General features: G+C 50.3%; 1 protein-coding gene across 3 annotated transcripts in view; it reads left to right on the top strand.

Moving 5' to 3' along the window:
• Window positions 1-3,376: 3,376 nt before the first annotated feature.
• Window positions 3,377-15,994, top strand: part of IRF2 (interferon regulatory factor 2) — a 69,858-nt gene continuing 57,240 nt past the window's right edge. Inside the window, exon 1 of one of the 3 annotated variants that reach the window (XM_081131024.1) lies at window positions 3,377-3,709. The gene's annotated coding sequence lies outside the window, so the exon portion shown is untranslated. Of the gene's footprint in view, window positions 3,710-4,035; window positions 4,271-15,994 lie in introns of those variants that run through there. The other 2 variants (XM_081131026.1, XM_081131027.1) reach the window with 2 other exon arrangements.

Below are 15,994 nucleotides of genomic sequence, written 5' to 3'. Positions count from 1 at the left end.
GGTGACTCTAGTGTCATCAGATGGCTCAAACAATGGTTTTTGTATTAGACCAAGGGGTTTGGTCAGATTTCCTTGATATGGCACAAGTTACTTTTTCCAGAGACTTTCAAAATGGTTAGATTTTGGTATATTGATCCCCGCCCCCCCCAGAGATTTATGACTATATGCATCTCATCAAAGGGCTAAGAAATATTTCTTGATTGTGTATTTCAATACCATGTGGATTTTGGGGTCGTATTTACATTTTTGGTCTGCAGTGACATGTCATCGAGGGCATGCGACCAGAGTGAAATTTATTCTGTGATTTATGAGCTTAGGGGCCTGGAAAATGAGAACCAATTCCCATGCCTCAGGGAGCTCCGGGGGCTCAAGAAAGGCTGAAGCTGGTGATGCCTCCCAGTCCCCTGGCTGGTAAGGAAGTGACAAGTACAAGGCTGTAGGGAAAGATGTGATGAGGTTAGTTTTAGATACGTTTAATTCGCTGCACCTGAGGAGCATCTAGGACCTATCCGGGAGTAGCATCCAGAGCTCAGAAGTCACAGATTTTGGAGTTATCACTAAATAGTGATATCTGAAACTCTGGGCATGGCTCAGAGCACTCAAAGGGGAGGAATGTGGAATGAGAAAATAGGAGGGTTGAGTACAGAATGTCTGGAAACACCATAATTTAGGGGCTGGCAACAGAAGAGGAGCCAGCCAAGAAACAGAACGGGACAGAGGGATGTGACAAAGGCACCATGGAAAACGGGCAGCACGATTGGCAGTCTTAAATGTTACATAGAAGACTGAGCAGCCGAGGAGTGGAAGCGGCCCTGCAGAAAAATTACTAGAAGGACATACATAAAAATATCAACATGTCTGTTCTTGACTGGGGAGATTTCAGGTAGCGGATTTTCTTCTTTCAGCTTTTCTGTATTTTCTGCATTCTGTACAATAAACATGGATTGCATTCATATATAAAAAATACTCTAATAAAGTCTACACTATTTTATGAGCACTAAGGGCAAGTCATTATTAATTTACAAGTATTTGAGTGCCCATGTGCTGGGCACCGTGCTAAGGATAAAACAATGAACACGGGGATGGCTCTGTTTTTCACAAAAAGGAACGGCAGCTGGTTTGACAAGGGAAGCGGTGAGGGCTCGTGGGGTCCAATAGTAGGAGATGCCGCTGGAAAAGCAGTTTGGTGCCAGATTATAATGGAGTTTATTTGGGGGCGAAGCTAGGATTGGAACTGAGCCTTCTGAAGTTAATTTTTTATTTAATTTGGACAGCAGTGTGGCTGCTCGCCTGGAGAGGTCGGAGTTGGAAGACAGGGAGCAGGGCCACTGCAATAGCTGAATGAAGCCAGGCGGTGGGGATGGAAAAAGGTCCAGGTCCAGAGATATCTGAGGGCAGCATCAACAGGTCGATGGGGTCCTACTAATTGGAAGTGCAGCAGGTCCCTGAATAACATCGTTTGTTTCAATGTTTTGTTCTAACATTGATGAGATGCCGCAGCAACTTAACCCGTTTCTATCAATCAGCCTATGATAAAAGTGGTTTTACACAGTTTGTTTTCTTTTTAAAATGTTTTTATTGATTTGAGGCGCGTGCGAGGGTGGGGGGAGGAAGGAGGGTAAAAGAGAGAAACATCGATTTGTTGTTCTGCTTATTTATGCTTTTCATTGGTTGCTTCTTGTATGTGCCCTGACCAAGGACGGAACCGGCAACCCTGGCGAATCGAGAGGATGCTCTGACCCACTGAGCACCCAGCCAGGGCCTTACAAGTAGTTTCACTGAAACTCTCAGAACCCGTCCACGATGCCGTTACTGAGGAATTCTTGTATGTTGGGGGGAGGGAGACCTCAAGATTGACTACTGGGTTTTAAACATGGGTGCATGGGTGGGTAGCATGACAACTATCCTACAGAGTTGGTATATAGTGCCTCCCATTGCCTGCAGTGGCCAGTGCTACAGGACAAAACAAGGGAGTGGCTGTGTCAGATTGGATTATATAAAAGGGGAGGAGCCGTGTGCATGTGATATCTGTCTGAGCCGCCCACAAAACCGAATCCTAACCCCCATCCGTCTCCTCCCTGCATCTGCATATTTGGGCACTTTACTTTTCCCAGGCCATGGGAGTCAGTTCTTCTGTGACAAAGAGGGGTGCGGGGAGTGACTATTTCAGAAAAGTGTTTACATCTAAATAGCTGTGGCCTCCCGGGAAAGGACCTGCTCTGGGTGGAGAAGCTTGGGAGAAGCCCGATGAAACTTCCAGTGGGGAAGAAACAGATATAATTAGATGAGCATCATTTGTAAAGCAAGAGGCCAAACCCCTGCAGGTCCCACGTGCGCTGTGTAAGTGTGAGCTATGCAGGCACCTCAAGGTGAGGGCGCCTCCCCTGTCCTGGCACTCTCATGACCACCATTTCACAGTACTGAAGACTGAGGCCTGGGGCAGCGATGTCCAGCACTAAGTTATGGGGGGGCCTCACTGGACACTGGCTGGAAGTACCACCGTATAAAGCCTCTTTTCTGGGCCTGCCACGACCAAGACATTTTTGCACAAAATCAACTCACACCCTTGCCCATGTCCTCCTGAAATAAGGTAACTCCTGTGGCACAGGCGACAGCTGGGTCTGGGAGAGTGCCACCGCCCCCTGACCAGGGGCAGGCTTTCCTTATCGCTCTGGGTGGGGCACTGGGCTCCAGGTGGTGTCGCAGATGGCGGCAGCCCCTCCAATGGTTACACCCCTCCACCGCTATCGATAAGGCTTCAGAGGCGGTTCAGGACGCCAGCCGCCTGGCCCAGAACTCGCGCGAACACCTAAGGATCGCTGCCTCGTCAGTGCATTGTCCCTTCGAGGGGGCAGTGCCACCGAGTGACCGTCGCTCGGAGGAGCGCGCCTCTGAACGCCAGGTCCCCTTGCCCCCTGACCGCACGGCCGGCGAGAGCCCCTCTGGCGCCCCGGGACGCGCTCCTGCCCCCTCCCGGCCCAGCGGCGGGCGCCCCGAGGCTGGCGAGGCAGGTGCCCGCCTTCGTCTCCCACGGCGCCCCGGCGCCACCCCGCGCAGCGCCCCCGCGGGTCCGCGCGGCGAGTGTTCGCGCCCCGGGGCGCCGACAGCAGACTCCCGAGCGGCCGCTTGTTGCTCGCGCCGCCGCCGCCGCGACGTGGGGAAGTGAAAATGAAATAGACTTTTCGAGAAATGATGAAAGCGGCGCGCCCGCCAATGAGCGGCGGCGGCGAACTTCCGCACCTCCCGGCGCGCCCCCGCCTCCGGGCCGCGCCGCGCGAAACAAACACTGGGGAGGAAGGGCGGGGGGAGGAAGGGCGGGGGAGGGGGGCGGGGGAGGGGGGCGGGGCGGGGGGAGGGGCGGGGGGAGGGGCGGGGCGGGGGGAGGGGAGGCGGAGGGCAGGGAGAAGAGGGAGGGGGAAGGAAGGAGGAGGGCGGAGGGAGGGGGGAGGAGGGAGGAGGGAGGGAGGGGGCGGAGGGCGGAGGGCGGAGGCACGAGCGCGGGGCGGGGGGATTTCCAGCCTCGGCTCCTCGCAGTTTCCTCTCCTTGTTTTGCTTTCGATCTGGACCGTTCCGAGGCGAGCCGGGGACTAACTTTTAGTTTTGCTCCTGCGATTGTTCAGCTGACGGGCTTTCATTTCCATTTCTCACGCCCTAGCCACCCCTAAACCTTGCGGAGTCGCACTGGTAGCGTGAACAAGCACCCCGAGAGGTAACATTTTTCAAGTACTCGTCGTGACTGTCGCGGGTGCGCTTCTCTCGAGGGCATGTTCAGGGGGACCGGAGGGGCTGTGCGGGTGCCCGCGCGTCCAGGCGGCCTGACGCGGCGTGTGGCGGACGGGGACCGCTGGGCTTCACAAATACGGACGCCGACTTTTGGAGGAACAGTCGGCGCTGCTGTGGGTCGTCTGTTTTTAGGGGAAGCAGGTCCTGCCTGCTGCCGTGGCTGCCGCTGAGGCTGCGGGGAGGAGGAGGGAGAGGGAGGAGGAGGAGGCGGAGGGCGGCGGAGGTTTAATTTCACTTTTGGATTTGCAGATGCGGGGAGGTGGCTCCATGGACGCGGAGCTGCTCTGTGTGGCTCCGCGCCCCAGGTGTGGTGCGTGGGGCTGCAGGTCCCTGGAGTCGGGCCTCCTTTTACAGCAACATCATCGTGTGCAAGCGTGTGCGTGTGCAAGCGTGTGCAAGCGTGTGCACAGACGCGCCGCCCCCGGGTCGCCGGCGGGGCGCGGGTCCTCGGCGCCCGGCGCCCGCGCCTCTGCGGGCAGCCTCCAGGGTAAATAAGCGGGAGCCCGCGGCCCGCCGGGGCCCGGGAGGCAGAGGCGCCGCCCGCCGGGGCCGGAGGAAACTTGGTGGGGCGCCCGCCCACCCGCCGGGCTCGGGGAAGGGGCGCGGGCGCGCGGGCTCGGAGCGGGGCTGGGCGCCGGGCCTGGCCGCGGGGCGCCCGGCTTCCGCGGGGCTGGGCCGCCTCTCGGGAGGGACGTCGCGTCCCCCTTCCCGTCGGCCAGCGCCCGGCCTGGCCCTGGGGCTTTGTCACTGCGCTCGCCCCGGCGCGCGGGGGGCTCTGGCGCCGCGCCTGGGGGTCATCTGCCCTGGCTGCGGCCTAGCGCCCGGCGCCTCCGGCCCCGGCAGGCGCGCCCCGGGCCGGCCTCCTGCGCTGGGCCTGACCCGCCTCGGCTACGGAGCGGGCGAGGTGGGGGCGGGGAGCCTCCGGGGACCCGGCGGTGCCCAGCTGGCGCGCTCGGGCGCCCGCGTCCCCTTGGGGACGTGAGTGCCCGCCCCGCGCCCTCCGACCCCGCTCTGGGCACGGAGCGGCTCTGGCCCGCCGGCCGACATGGTTGGTGCAGAGCCGCGGCCGCCACTTCCTTTGCGCCGGGTCGGCCGGGCTCGTCCCCGAGCGCCGCGCGCCCTCGGCCGCTCGCGGCGCCACGGCCTGGGGTGGGCTCCGGCGCCTTCCCAAGCGCGAAGGGCTTCAGGGCGCAGCTCGCCCTCCTGCCCGGGGACGCTGGCACCCCTCTTTGGCCCCTGGTCCCGGCGCATTTGCCGCCCTCTCCCCCTTGCCCCTTTAGGAGGCGGCTGGCAGCCCGAGCCGGGCGCAAGGACTGTCTTCCGGGCACCAGTGGCGCGGCCCTGGCTCGTCAGCTGGGAGTGTGACTCCTGGGACGGGCAGCAGAGGCTGCCGCGTCTTAGCCGCTTGGCTTTTTCACTCGTTCTCTAACCCCGCAGTAGAGAGTGGGGAACTTGGGGACGCTGCGCCCGCCGCCTGCCCCTCGGCCGCCTCCCTCCAGCGTGGGCGGTGCGCGCCGCCGGGGGCTGGGGACCGAGGAGACGCGGCACCGTCCGCGCGAGCGGCCTCCTGCCCGCTTTTGATGAATGGCTGGGGAGGGTGGGAGATAGTTACGCTTCCTGTTGTGGGTTTTCAGGAATCACCAAGTTTGCTGTGGGGCCTGCAGTCAGTTATTCGTTTTCAGGCCGATTGCAAATCACGTTGGAATTCAGCAGCCTGCAGGCTTGGGTGCTGCTCAAGGGCAGGTGCGGACGGGGGTCCGGAGGCGGGGGCCAGGGTGGACGGCCTTGACGTTGGGCAGATGCGCGCGCCCTCGCCTCCCAGACCGGAGGGCGGTCCCCGTGGAACCCCGTTAGGCCCAGGCTTCCCTGCTGATCTCAGCCCCCCCTAGTTTCTTGTCTTTTTCTTTTTTGAGGGAGGGAAGGGGAGAGGTGGGGAGAAGCCTTAAAAATCCAGGAAAAAAACTCTCTATTTTTTAGGAAACTTCAGGGGATGGGCTATTTCGAGCTAAAACTGGCATTTCTAAGGGGTAACCTTGGGACATCTATTGACTGATGCGGGCAAAGGCCGGAATTTCACTGTAATTAGTGAGTGATTATAATTTATAACTTAGCCTGTTGTGTAAGAAGTTAGCTTTTGGCCTCTCAGATCAAAGAGTTCTTGTCTGTTATGATTTGTGACTGCTTCTTAATATTAAACATTTATATATTTCATTCTCAATGAGTTGTCTTTTTTTCCTGTTGGCCTTGAAAAGTTAAGAGATAATGCCACATCTGTCAGACTGAATTACCTGTAAAAGTGTCATCGTAATCAAAAGTAAGGGTTTGTAGTTCAGTTGGAAGCATATTATGCCCACGGAATGGTTGTCTCTGAACTGTGGCCCCACTTTCTCTTTACTCCGATTTCTGAAATACTGTATTAGGCAAATACTCAGTATACCAAAGCTAGTTAAAGATGTTTAAGCTTCTTAGTGGAAACTTTGAAACTATGGGAGTTTTACATTTGATGTGCATTAATATTCTCATGTTTCCAAGGACACTGCACTTTTATTCTTAGTATTATCGAGTGTAAGCTCTGTTGCTTTTAGAGAATTTTCATACAATCTCCTTTTGACAGAGACCAGACCACTGAACTCTAAATGGGGTATCTGGGACATGGTTCCATTATGTGCTTTATACCAAAAAGGGCTTAAAGCAGACAAGGGCCTTTATTCATTTAGTAAATTTCCCTAGAACATTCACTATGCCCCAGACACAATGCTAGGCTCTGGATTCAACTGGGAACAGGAAGACAACTCCTTTACCCTCTAGGGAGATTGCATTCTAGTTAGTGAGCTGCCAGTGCACAACTAAAAAACAAACAATGTAATTATCATTTGGGGTTAGTTCTATGGACGGTAATAATATTACTTAACTATATATCTGATAGGGCTGCTTTGGGGAGCAGATGAGATACTGTGTATGAAAGAAGGTTGTAAGTTACAGCATTCTACCAAGGTGTGAGGCATTAATTTAAAGAGTTCTATCAGATTGTTGTTAATTTTAAAACGCCAGGAAATCCTGACTGTGGATTAAACACTGACTTTCATAGAATTTTCAGCAAGAGGGGATTTTACTTATTCTGAGACTATATAAATAATGGCAAGGAGTTAAACACGGAATGACTTTTATGTAAAGCATCATAGTGTTTAACAATGAAGTATGATATTATCAGTGAATTTTTTTGCCGGGAGAAAGGTTAGAGGGTTTTCATGGAGACCAAGTGATATGCAAATAACAATGGCTGGACCAGTGTATTTTCCCTTTTTATACCAGAACAAGATCTTCCCAAACTCACTGTGCTTTAGTGTGAATCTTCATCATTTCTCAGACTCAGTTCATTATCTGTTATTATGGGTACGCCTTGACTGATTTTAGTATTTTGCCAAAATGTCTTTAAAGGGACTCCGTTAACTTGTATTTTATGAATGCTTACTATGTTCCAGCACTGTATATGTGAAAATAATGTAACAACATGTGTGCAAATAGAATAGATAGTATATATTTATAATATATAACATAAAAATATGTAAAGTAGTATGTAAAAATAATATAAATTGCTATGAAATATGTTATTATTGACAACAAAGTCAGTTCTTTCGCCTGTATAGGACACCATGTTCCTGCCCACGCAGGGGTCAGAGGTCAGGGCTTTCTGCCCGTTTGTTCCCTATGTTTGGCCTGAGTGTGTGTGATCAATATTTGCCCAGGGCGGGGTTGGGGAGTGGTCCTTGTGGTGGGAATGGGAGTGGGGAGGTTTGGTTACATCTTGATTTTCAGCAAAGAACAATACATTATCCAAGGGTCCAGATTCATGCCTGAGGCCAGTATCATATATAAAATACCCAGGGAAACGCACAGGCAGGAAGTGAGGGCCACAGGCTCCTGGTGCTGAGTTGTAACCGTCCCCAGGACTGGGCCTGGCCTCGTGGACTCATGCAGGAGGCCCTAGCTGCTAGCATTTTTACCTTCAGAGATCCCTTTAAAATTTTCTCCCCCTGCCCACCAGCTTCCATCTTTTGACAAACTGCCTCTGAAACAAATTGCATTACATTGGGAAGACTTCATGTGCCCATTTTTATTACTCAGAAACACTTCGAGCTTCTGATTGACTTGCGAGAACTAGAATCGTTAAATCTAGTTGATCTAATTCTAGCCAAAAAGTGATGTATTGGACCGCCTGGGCAGCCGTTTTCTACGGAAGCTCATAGTCCTTTTAGGCTTCCTGAGGTTTTGAAACTAGCCCAGGCCCCTCCCACTGCCATCAGTAACTTTGAGTTCTGTTGAGGATTCATTCAGGGAGACCCCAGGATATGAACTATTATTAAATGAGCACAAGTATTGTCCCCTTACTGCATTTATTTACTAAATATTTGTGACAACCAGTCATGTCCAAGGCTCTGTGTAGTGGGGGTCACAAGATGTCAGGAGTCCAGAAGCCTGGAGTTGATTTTCAGCTCTCTTATTCACTCGCCAATGACTTCTTCTTTCTGGACCTTCGTTTTCACATCTGTAAAATGGGCCTGCATAGTTCTGTCATCTCTGAACCAGACTTACGTGTGCTTCAAAATCACCTAGGGGGAGGGGCCTTTTAGAAACCACACAGGAGCCTTCAGATTTGAGCCTATATACAGCCCCATCCTCTCCTTGCCTCTCCCGCCCTAAGGACCCCCCCTTCCCTCCAGTTAGCCTCTGATTCTCACCAGTGTGTCCTGGATCCCTGTCCCTCAGGTGTCTGAGCCAAGTGCTGAATCAAGGATCTCTCCCCAGAGCCAAATCTTTTTATTTTTTCATTGCCTCGGAGGCGGCGTTAGGTAAGAAGGTAAGCAAATGGAGCCTGTTACCCACATTTTCGACTGTGTTTCCAGTGGGGAATCTGTGGTCGCTCCCTGTTGGTTCTGCCCATGTTGACCTTGCTTGTCATGGAAAAATGGTCGTAGTGTCATGGTTGCGCAAGTTTAAATTTCCCGTCCTGCAGGGGCCAGAAGGACTTTGCGTTATGGGTATGTCTCTCTGTCTAGGAAGGTAATAAAGAGTTAGGTGTTGTTTCTGTTTTGGCGTACATTCCCCCTTTCTACCTAGGATTTAGCTTCGATAAGCAAGAAACTAGAGTTGAACGAAAATGTCCCCATTGCCTCGTGCCCTGTGCGCGTGCCTGTCGTCCCCGTTTTTATGAGAAACAGAAGGCTGTGTAGTTCTTTCTGATGATGGATTCTCAGCATTTTTATCTCAAGGGCAGGACCAATTTAATCCAATAAAATACCTTTACTTAGGAGTTTGCGTGATAAAGGCCTGTCCAGTTTTCGTTAAACAAACGTTTATGAGAGTTAACTGCTTGCCGTGTAATTTTCATAAATAATTTCTTTTCAGGTGTACTTAGCAGTCTGTTGCTATCTGTGTAATAGCATTTGATGCTCACACACTAATACCATCAAGGGAAAGATGAGCTTCCAGTTTAATTTGTTCTTATTGAGCTTACGAATGTTGGGTTTTTGGTAGGATCCAAGGAAATACTTTATAGGCAGAATATGCGGTCCTGGCCCCATAAGCTTAGAATCCTAATTTCACGAGGTTGACATTTTGAGTGAGAAGGAACTGCATACAAACTACTTGATTTCAGGTGGTATCTAACTTGCTAATTTTAAAGAGAGCTTTTTGTTGTTGTTACCCTGGAATGGTTGAAGATGATTAGGAAAATTACCATGGTTCAGTGGTTAGAGCGTTGTTCTGCCCACCAAAGGGTCTCGGGTTCAGTGCCCGGTCAAGGGCACGTACCTGGGCTTCAGGCTTGCTCCCCACCCCTGGCTGGGGCAGGTGCGGGAGGCAGCCAGTCCATGCGTCTCCCTCACATCGATGTTTCTCTCTCTGTCTCCCCACCTCCCTCCCTTCCACTCTTTCTGAATAAAAGCAATGGAAAAAATATCGTCGGGTGAGGGTTACCAACAACAACAGCAAAATTAGTGGGGAAGAGTGTCCTAACACCTAGGGAGGGTGTTGGTGGGCTGTGGGGCGGTGGGCTGACAGCAGGAGGGCATTGAACGGCGACAGCTGGGGGTGAGGTGATGCAACAGACCGAGGCCGGGAGTGGAGTAGCGCCCCCCGAAGTCTTGGGGGGAGAGAGGGAAGAAGGAATCAGGCAGGTAGATTTTATTGTCTTGCCACAAATGTCATTGAAAGCATTTCGGAGGCCGTGGGAGCAAATTGGTAGTTAATTGATGATAACCGAAGGGCAAGTTGAAATGCTGGAATTACCCTCCCCACTTCTGACTTTGGAGTTAGGCTTCGTATCCGTGGGATGATGACATCTGATGACATCTGATGACATCTGATGACATCTGGGCATCAGCCAGCTTTGCACAAGTAGACAGGAGGCTCCGGGTGGTTGTCACTGGGATGTGGGTGAAGGCACCCTAGAGGTCGTGTGAGAGCTGCAGAGGGTGGAGGACTTGATCGCCCCAACCTGAGGCCTCAGACTGAACCCAGGATCGCCCTCGGGGGCAGCCTGGGCCCTGAGAGGAAGGTACGTGTGGGTAAAGGAGATGAGAGATGCCGCCCTGGCTCTCTCTGCCCTCCTCTCTTCCCCCGTGCTGGTCTTGCTGCTGCTGTTTTATTTTTGTCAGGTTGTAAGAGGTGACTAGGGGACCAGGAAAACAGAACAGAAGGGCCAATGCTGTGTTTCCCTGCCCAAGTTAGCATCGAACCCTGAACGCCGTGACTGGGTGCTGCAGGCCACTGATTTGGGAACTGAGCGCTCCATGCTGTGCGCGGAAATTAACTTACGGGGATTCAGTTTAGTGTTGTATACTTAAAGTCTTAATGTTAAACTCCCTGTTCCAGTAGCTCCCGTTCTAGGAACGTCCTCACATGAAGTAACCAGAGATGGGGCGAAGATTTATGTACAAGGGTGTTTATTCTACTAGCTTTTGTTATAGTGTAAGTTTGGAAACAACCTAAATACCCAACAACAGGAACACATTTAAATGAAATATGGTACTTCCAGACCATGAGTGTAGATAGCTTATCAGATGCGTGTTTTGGCATTTAGTGATAGGAAAATGTCTGTGTTACATGTTGAGTGGAGAAAAAGAGGATATTCAGTTGGGACCTTAATTTTGTTTTTTAAATGTGTGTATATTTCTATGTACATCATTTAAAAAAACACCTGGAAGAAAACATTTGGGTGGTGGGACTGTGGGTGTTTGGCTTTCGTTCCTCCTTAAACCACTTGTACTTTCTTTCTTTTTTAAAAAAATATAGGTTTATTGATTTCAGAGAGAGGAAAGGAGAGGGAGAGAGAGAGAGAAACATCAATGATGAGAGAGTCATTGATCGGCTGCCTAGCCCACAACTCGGGCATGTGCCCTGACCGGGAATCGAACCCCGATCGCCTGGATCCTGGGTCGACGCTCAACGGCTGAGCCACGCCCGGCCAGGCAAACACTCGTATTTTCCACATTTAATAAAACAGCACAATTACTTTTATAAGCAGAAAAAAGTATTCTCCAGACAACTCTGAAGTCTCCCGTCTGACCTCACCTCTGGTAAATGGGAGGTTGGGGCGAGTGAGTTGGTCGTGGCCGTTGGAGGGGTCCCTCTGCTTTGATGTAGGAAGCCGGGCTCTCGATCAGGGCTTTCCCAGCCAGGGGCAAGGGAAGGCCCCCCACAGCTCCTGCTGTTTCATGACCCTCAGATTGATGGCTCTGTGGTGAGGCTGTGAGAGGTCTGAGGTGGTGTGATACGTCCTTTCTATATGTGAATTCTGCAGACACACAAGGCGCTGGCGGAGGAGAGAAAAGTTCACTACTGGTCTTTCCAGCCAGGCAGCAGCCAGAGTGCGGTTGCTGCCTTGGTCCCCATGCCTGGCCCCTCCTTGAGGCTCTGCAGGCGACGGAACGTGGCCTGGGCTGCGCTCTGCAGGGCTCATCCTGATCTTTTGGAATATAAGGCTTTTACAACCTAGAGGTGTCCCTAGGTCTGGGCGGCATCTCTTTTGCAATGGACATGCTTAGAGATTTGGGTCTTCCTGGCACCTTGGGAACTTAACCTAGGGACCTAGCCCAGGCGGTACCGGTTTGGCCCTCTTGAGGAGGTAGAGAGGTCCCACCGCGTTTCTGGATCAATTAGTGTAGACAAATGGCTACAGATCCAATTCCTGTGGCACATGAAGAGCAAATGTGTCCAAAGGCAGCGAGTGCAGACATTCCCTATCTTTAATATCATTTACATTCCGGATGTGTCACAGGGGCCACGAGGAATCCAGGGAAGTTTTATACCCTCTCCCAACCTTTTCAAGTCCCCTCTTGGAGAATGACTTGGTGCGACTCAATCCAAGTGTGACTCAATCAGAGTGACCTCTGACTTTTCATAACTGAAGAAGCCTCTAAATCCATAATGCCTTTGTTTGAAAAAGTTGTTCGAATAGTTTTGATCCTTTGTAGATACTGGAGACATTTTTGGATTGTTATGAAATAAGAGTTGGTGTAGCTGTCAGGAGTTCAGAGGCTGGATGCCAAAGCACAGCCCGAAAGAAGAGAAACTATTGATTAGGACAATGCTGTCCAATGCAAATATAATGTGAGCCACAGGTACAATTTTTAGTTTTCTAGTATCAGTGTTAGAAAAACCAAGAGAAGTGGGTGAAGTGAATTTAATAATATTTTACGTTACCTGGCATATCCAAAATGCATCATTTCAACATGAAATTAATATAAAAACATTAATGAGACAGTTTATGTTCTTTTTTCCTTACTAAATCTTCAGAATCCAATGTATCTTTTATGCCTGCAGCACATCTTAACTCAGCCTGGTGACATTTCAGGTGCGCAGTGGCCACGTGGCATACGTGGCTGCCATACGTGGCTGGTGGCTGCCATAGTAGATGGTGCAGGACTGGCAAGTGAAGCCCGGTGTGAAGAGAAGTATGGGGAGAAGTTGTAAGACAGGGACTAGGCCTAGAAGGAGCGAAGGAAAGCACAGTTAGAGTGGTGGTTTTGGTTATCACTGCCTGCATCTCCCTGTGCCTCCACTGACCTTTCCTGGGCTCTTCAACCTAAAATAATAAAATGCTTCGAATTTCCTCAGAAGCAAAACCCTGTCTGTGCCATGCCTATGGCGATCCGTCGTGAACATCTCAGATCTCCCCTAGCTTCTTGAACTGTTGCGACATCATGACTCCTTGGATTTTTCCATTTATAACGCCTACATGGCAAGTTATTTGAGAGCTAGGATCGTGTCAGATTTCTTTACATTCCCACCAGTACTTGATACACAGTAAGAACTAGGTAAATATTTGTGGATTTGATTTTCAGCTGTAAGTAAAAGTTAGCTGAGAGGGCTGCATTCCACCTCGGAATGGGTGGCGCAGGCCGACTCGTTGGCAGAAACCTAATGGTACGTGTGTTGAGCACATCAGTCCCGGGGTTTGTCACTTTGCATTAGGGGTTCAATATCCGCAGGGTGAAAAATTGTTTGGTTTTTCTCTTTTGCACGTAGGCCTTTAAAAAATCTTTATCAGTTCGTTCCTTTGACATTTAAGTTCCTGAGATACTAATACCATCTTGTACATAACTCAGCTATGTTTGCTGATAAACTGGAGATAAACATTTGGGAGCTGCTGCTTTCTTGGTGGGTTGGTTAGTTATTAACGGTGACTTTGTTATTAACACACACTCAGCCTGTAGCACCTATGCAGTGAAATTCTTTTGAAATCAAATACGGTATTTCATAGTTGCCTTCATTTGTTCCCTTCGGCTGTAATTGTTGGGTTTTAAAGCAACGGACTTATCCACAGAGCCAAGGCAATTTATTTTTACTGGAGCCTACCTAAGAACTGCTTAGGTAGCATTTCTCTGCGAGATTAAATATGACCTTCACTGAATCATGCTAGCAGGGCCAGCAGCTAGAAAAATACAGACTAAACCAAACCTTCAGCAAAAAAAGTCCCAGCTGCTCGGTGGCTCGGAGCTTCCCTGATTGCTTTCTTCCAGTGAAAACACTGTAGATGAGTTTTAAGTGAAGCCTGGTAGGTTTGGGGATTTGCAACTGACAGAAGAACAGGAGAGTATAATCTCACTTTAAAATAGCGATCTTGAAGGCAAATCTTTATGAACTCTTTTCAGGGATGTTGTTTGTATGGAAAAACTTAACTCATAGGCACTATTTCCCTGACCTTTAAAGTTAAGGTCTTCAGGGTAGAATGGAAATAGAGAATTAGACATGAGGCTGTTGTCCCGAGAGGACACCCTGGGCATGTGGGGTGTTCTGGGTACCCCCAAGGACCCAACGACCCACACAGATGGGCCTGCTTCCCTTCTCCTCATTACTAGAATGATAGTGGAAACTTGGGGAGCCTGGAAGGGAGGCCCCAGTAGGGAATGTAGATGAACTGCTATTTCCACTTTTGGGTGTGGTCATACTGGTGAGTCGAGAAAGTGAGGATGAATTGAAAATATTATACAGGAGGATTTGCCTCACTGATGGTTGCTTTTAAGGCATTAAGGCTTTTGTTTTTCTTCTTCAAAGGCAGGTTGCAATTTGGGTGATGGGGTAGAGAAGGTCACTCAGCTGGGCTTTTGATCATTCATCAGTCATTTACTTAGCAGGTGTTTACTCAGTGCTGACTATATGTAGAGGGAGGTATTAAAAGGTAGAAGAGCAATCAGCTTGGCTTTGAGTTAGCTAGGTAGGGGATCTGCGTTGCTTATAGTCAGGGACCCGATTTATACAACAAGATGAAACGGAATCAGCAGTTGGGAACTGTCCCCGCAGTTCCAGAAGTGATTTAAGTATTTGTGTTCTAGGGCTCCTCTGGGGTTCTACCAGAGGCCGCGTGGGGTGTCTCAGGTTGTAGGGGAAAGAGCAGTGCTAACATGACACGTTGTTGGCCAGCTGTATACGTTTTGTTTTCTAAAAGTCAGATTCTTAATAAACCACGTCATAGGCATAAAAGAACAATTGTTTTGCTGTTGTTGCTGTTTTTCTGCAATTCTTCCACATTTAGTTGGGCAGGTAGACTTCAGCTGTGGTCTGGTGTCCCTTTGTCGTTCAGGGAAAACCTTGCGGGCAAGTGCTGTTATTGTCAGGTCCCTTCCCTCAGGGTTGACACTGTAACTAGCAGGCCAGTGGCTGATAAATACTGTAACCTGCTCTAACCCCTCCCCAGAGGCTGTGCCTGGAGGGTCCACCTGGGAGAGGCTTTGAGATAACATCACCATGAAGGGGAAATTGGCCCTTATTGAATTCTGAAAACCCGTCACTCATTCATATTCTCTCTCCCCTCTCTCTTCCTCTCCCTCTATATGTTTGGCCAGTGAATACTCCAAGGTGCCTGGAGTTAAAGGATAGATTTTATCCATAACAGGACTGAAGGAAACAGTGGCATCAAGTAGCGAATTGATAAGCACGTGTGTAGTTCTTCTTTGTTGCGGTGGTAAAGGTTACATAACATACGGTTCAGCATTATAATCGTCCTTATACAGCCCAGCGGCGCTCAGAGCCTTTACACTGTTGTGTAACCATCGCCACCGTCCATCTGCAGAGCTGTCTCATCTCAAACAGAAACTGTACATCGCGTGAAACAGCAGCCCCGCCTCCCGCAGGCCCCGCAGCCCCGCTCTGCTTCCTGTCTCTGTGAACTGGGCTGCTCTGGGTACCTCATGTGAGTGGAATTATACAGTATTTGTCCTTTTGTAACTGGTTTATTTCACTTTTCAGAATGTTTGCCAGGTTCATCCATGTTGTGGCAAGTTTCAGAGCCTCTTTAAGACAATGGTACTTCACCATTCTCTGTATCCATTCGTCTGTTGACGGGCACTGGGGCTGTCTGTCATTGCCACTTGGCTATTGTGATTCATGCTGTAATGAACGATAGTGTAAAAGTATCTGTTTGAGTGCCTGCTTGCAACTCCTTTAATCCAGCGGATCATGTGGTAAGTCTGTGTTTAACATGTTGAGGAACCAGCAGACCGTTCTTCACAGCAGCAGTGCCATTTCCATGCCCATCAGTAACGCGCCAGGGTTCCAGTTCCTCCAGATCCTCGCCAGAAGTTGTTCTTTCCTGCTACTTTCCTTTTACAATAGCCATGTTCGTTGGTGTAAGGTGGCATCTCATTATGGTTTTGATTTTTGCTTACCTAGTAGCTGGCAAGATTGAGCATCTTCTCATGTGCCCCTTGAC

Source organism: Miniopterus schreibersii (genome assembly GCF_964146895.1).
Source record: "Miniopterus schreibersii genome assembly, chromosome: 2".
NCBI classification, from domain to species: Eukaryota; Metazoa; Chordata; class Mammalia; order Chiroptera; family Miniopteridae; genus Miniopterus; species Miniopterus schreibersii.
This window is presented reverse-complemented; position numbering and strand designations above follow the sequence as displayed.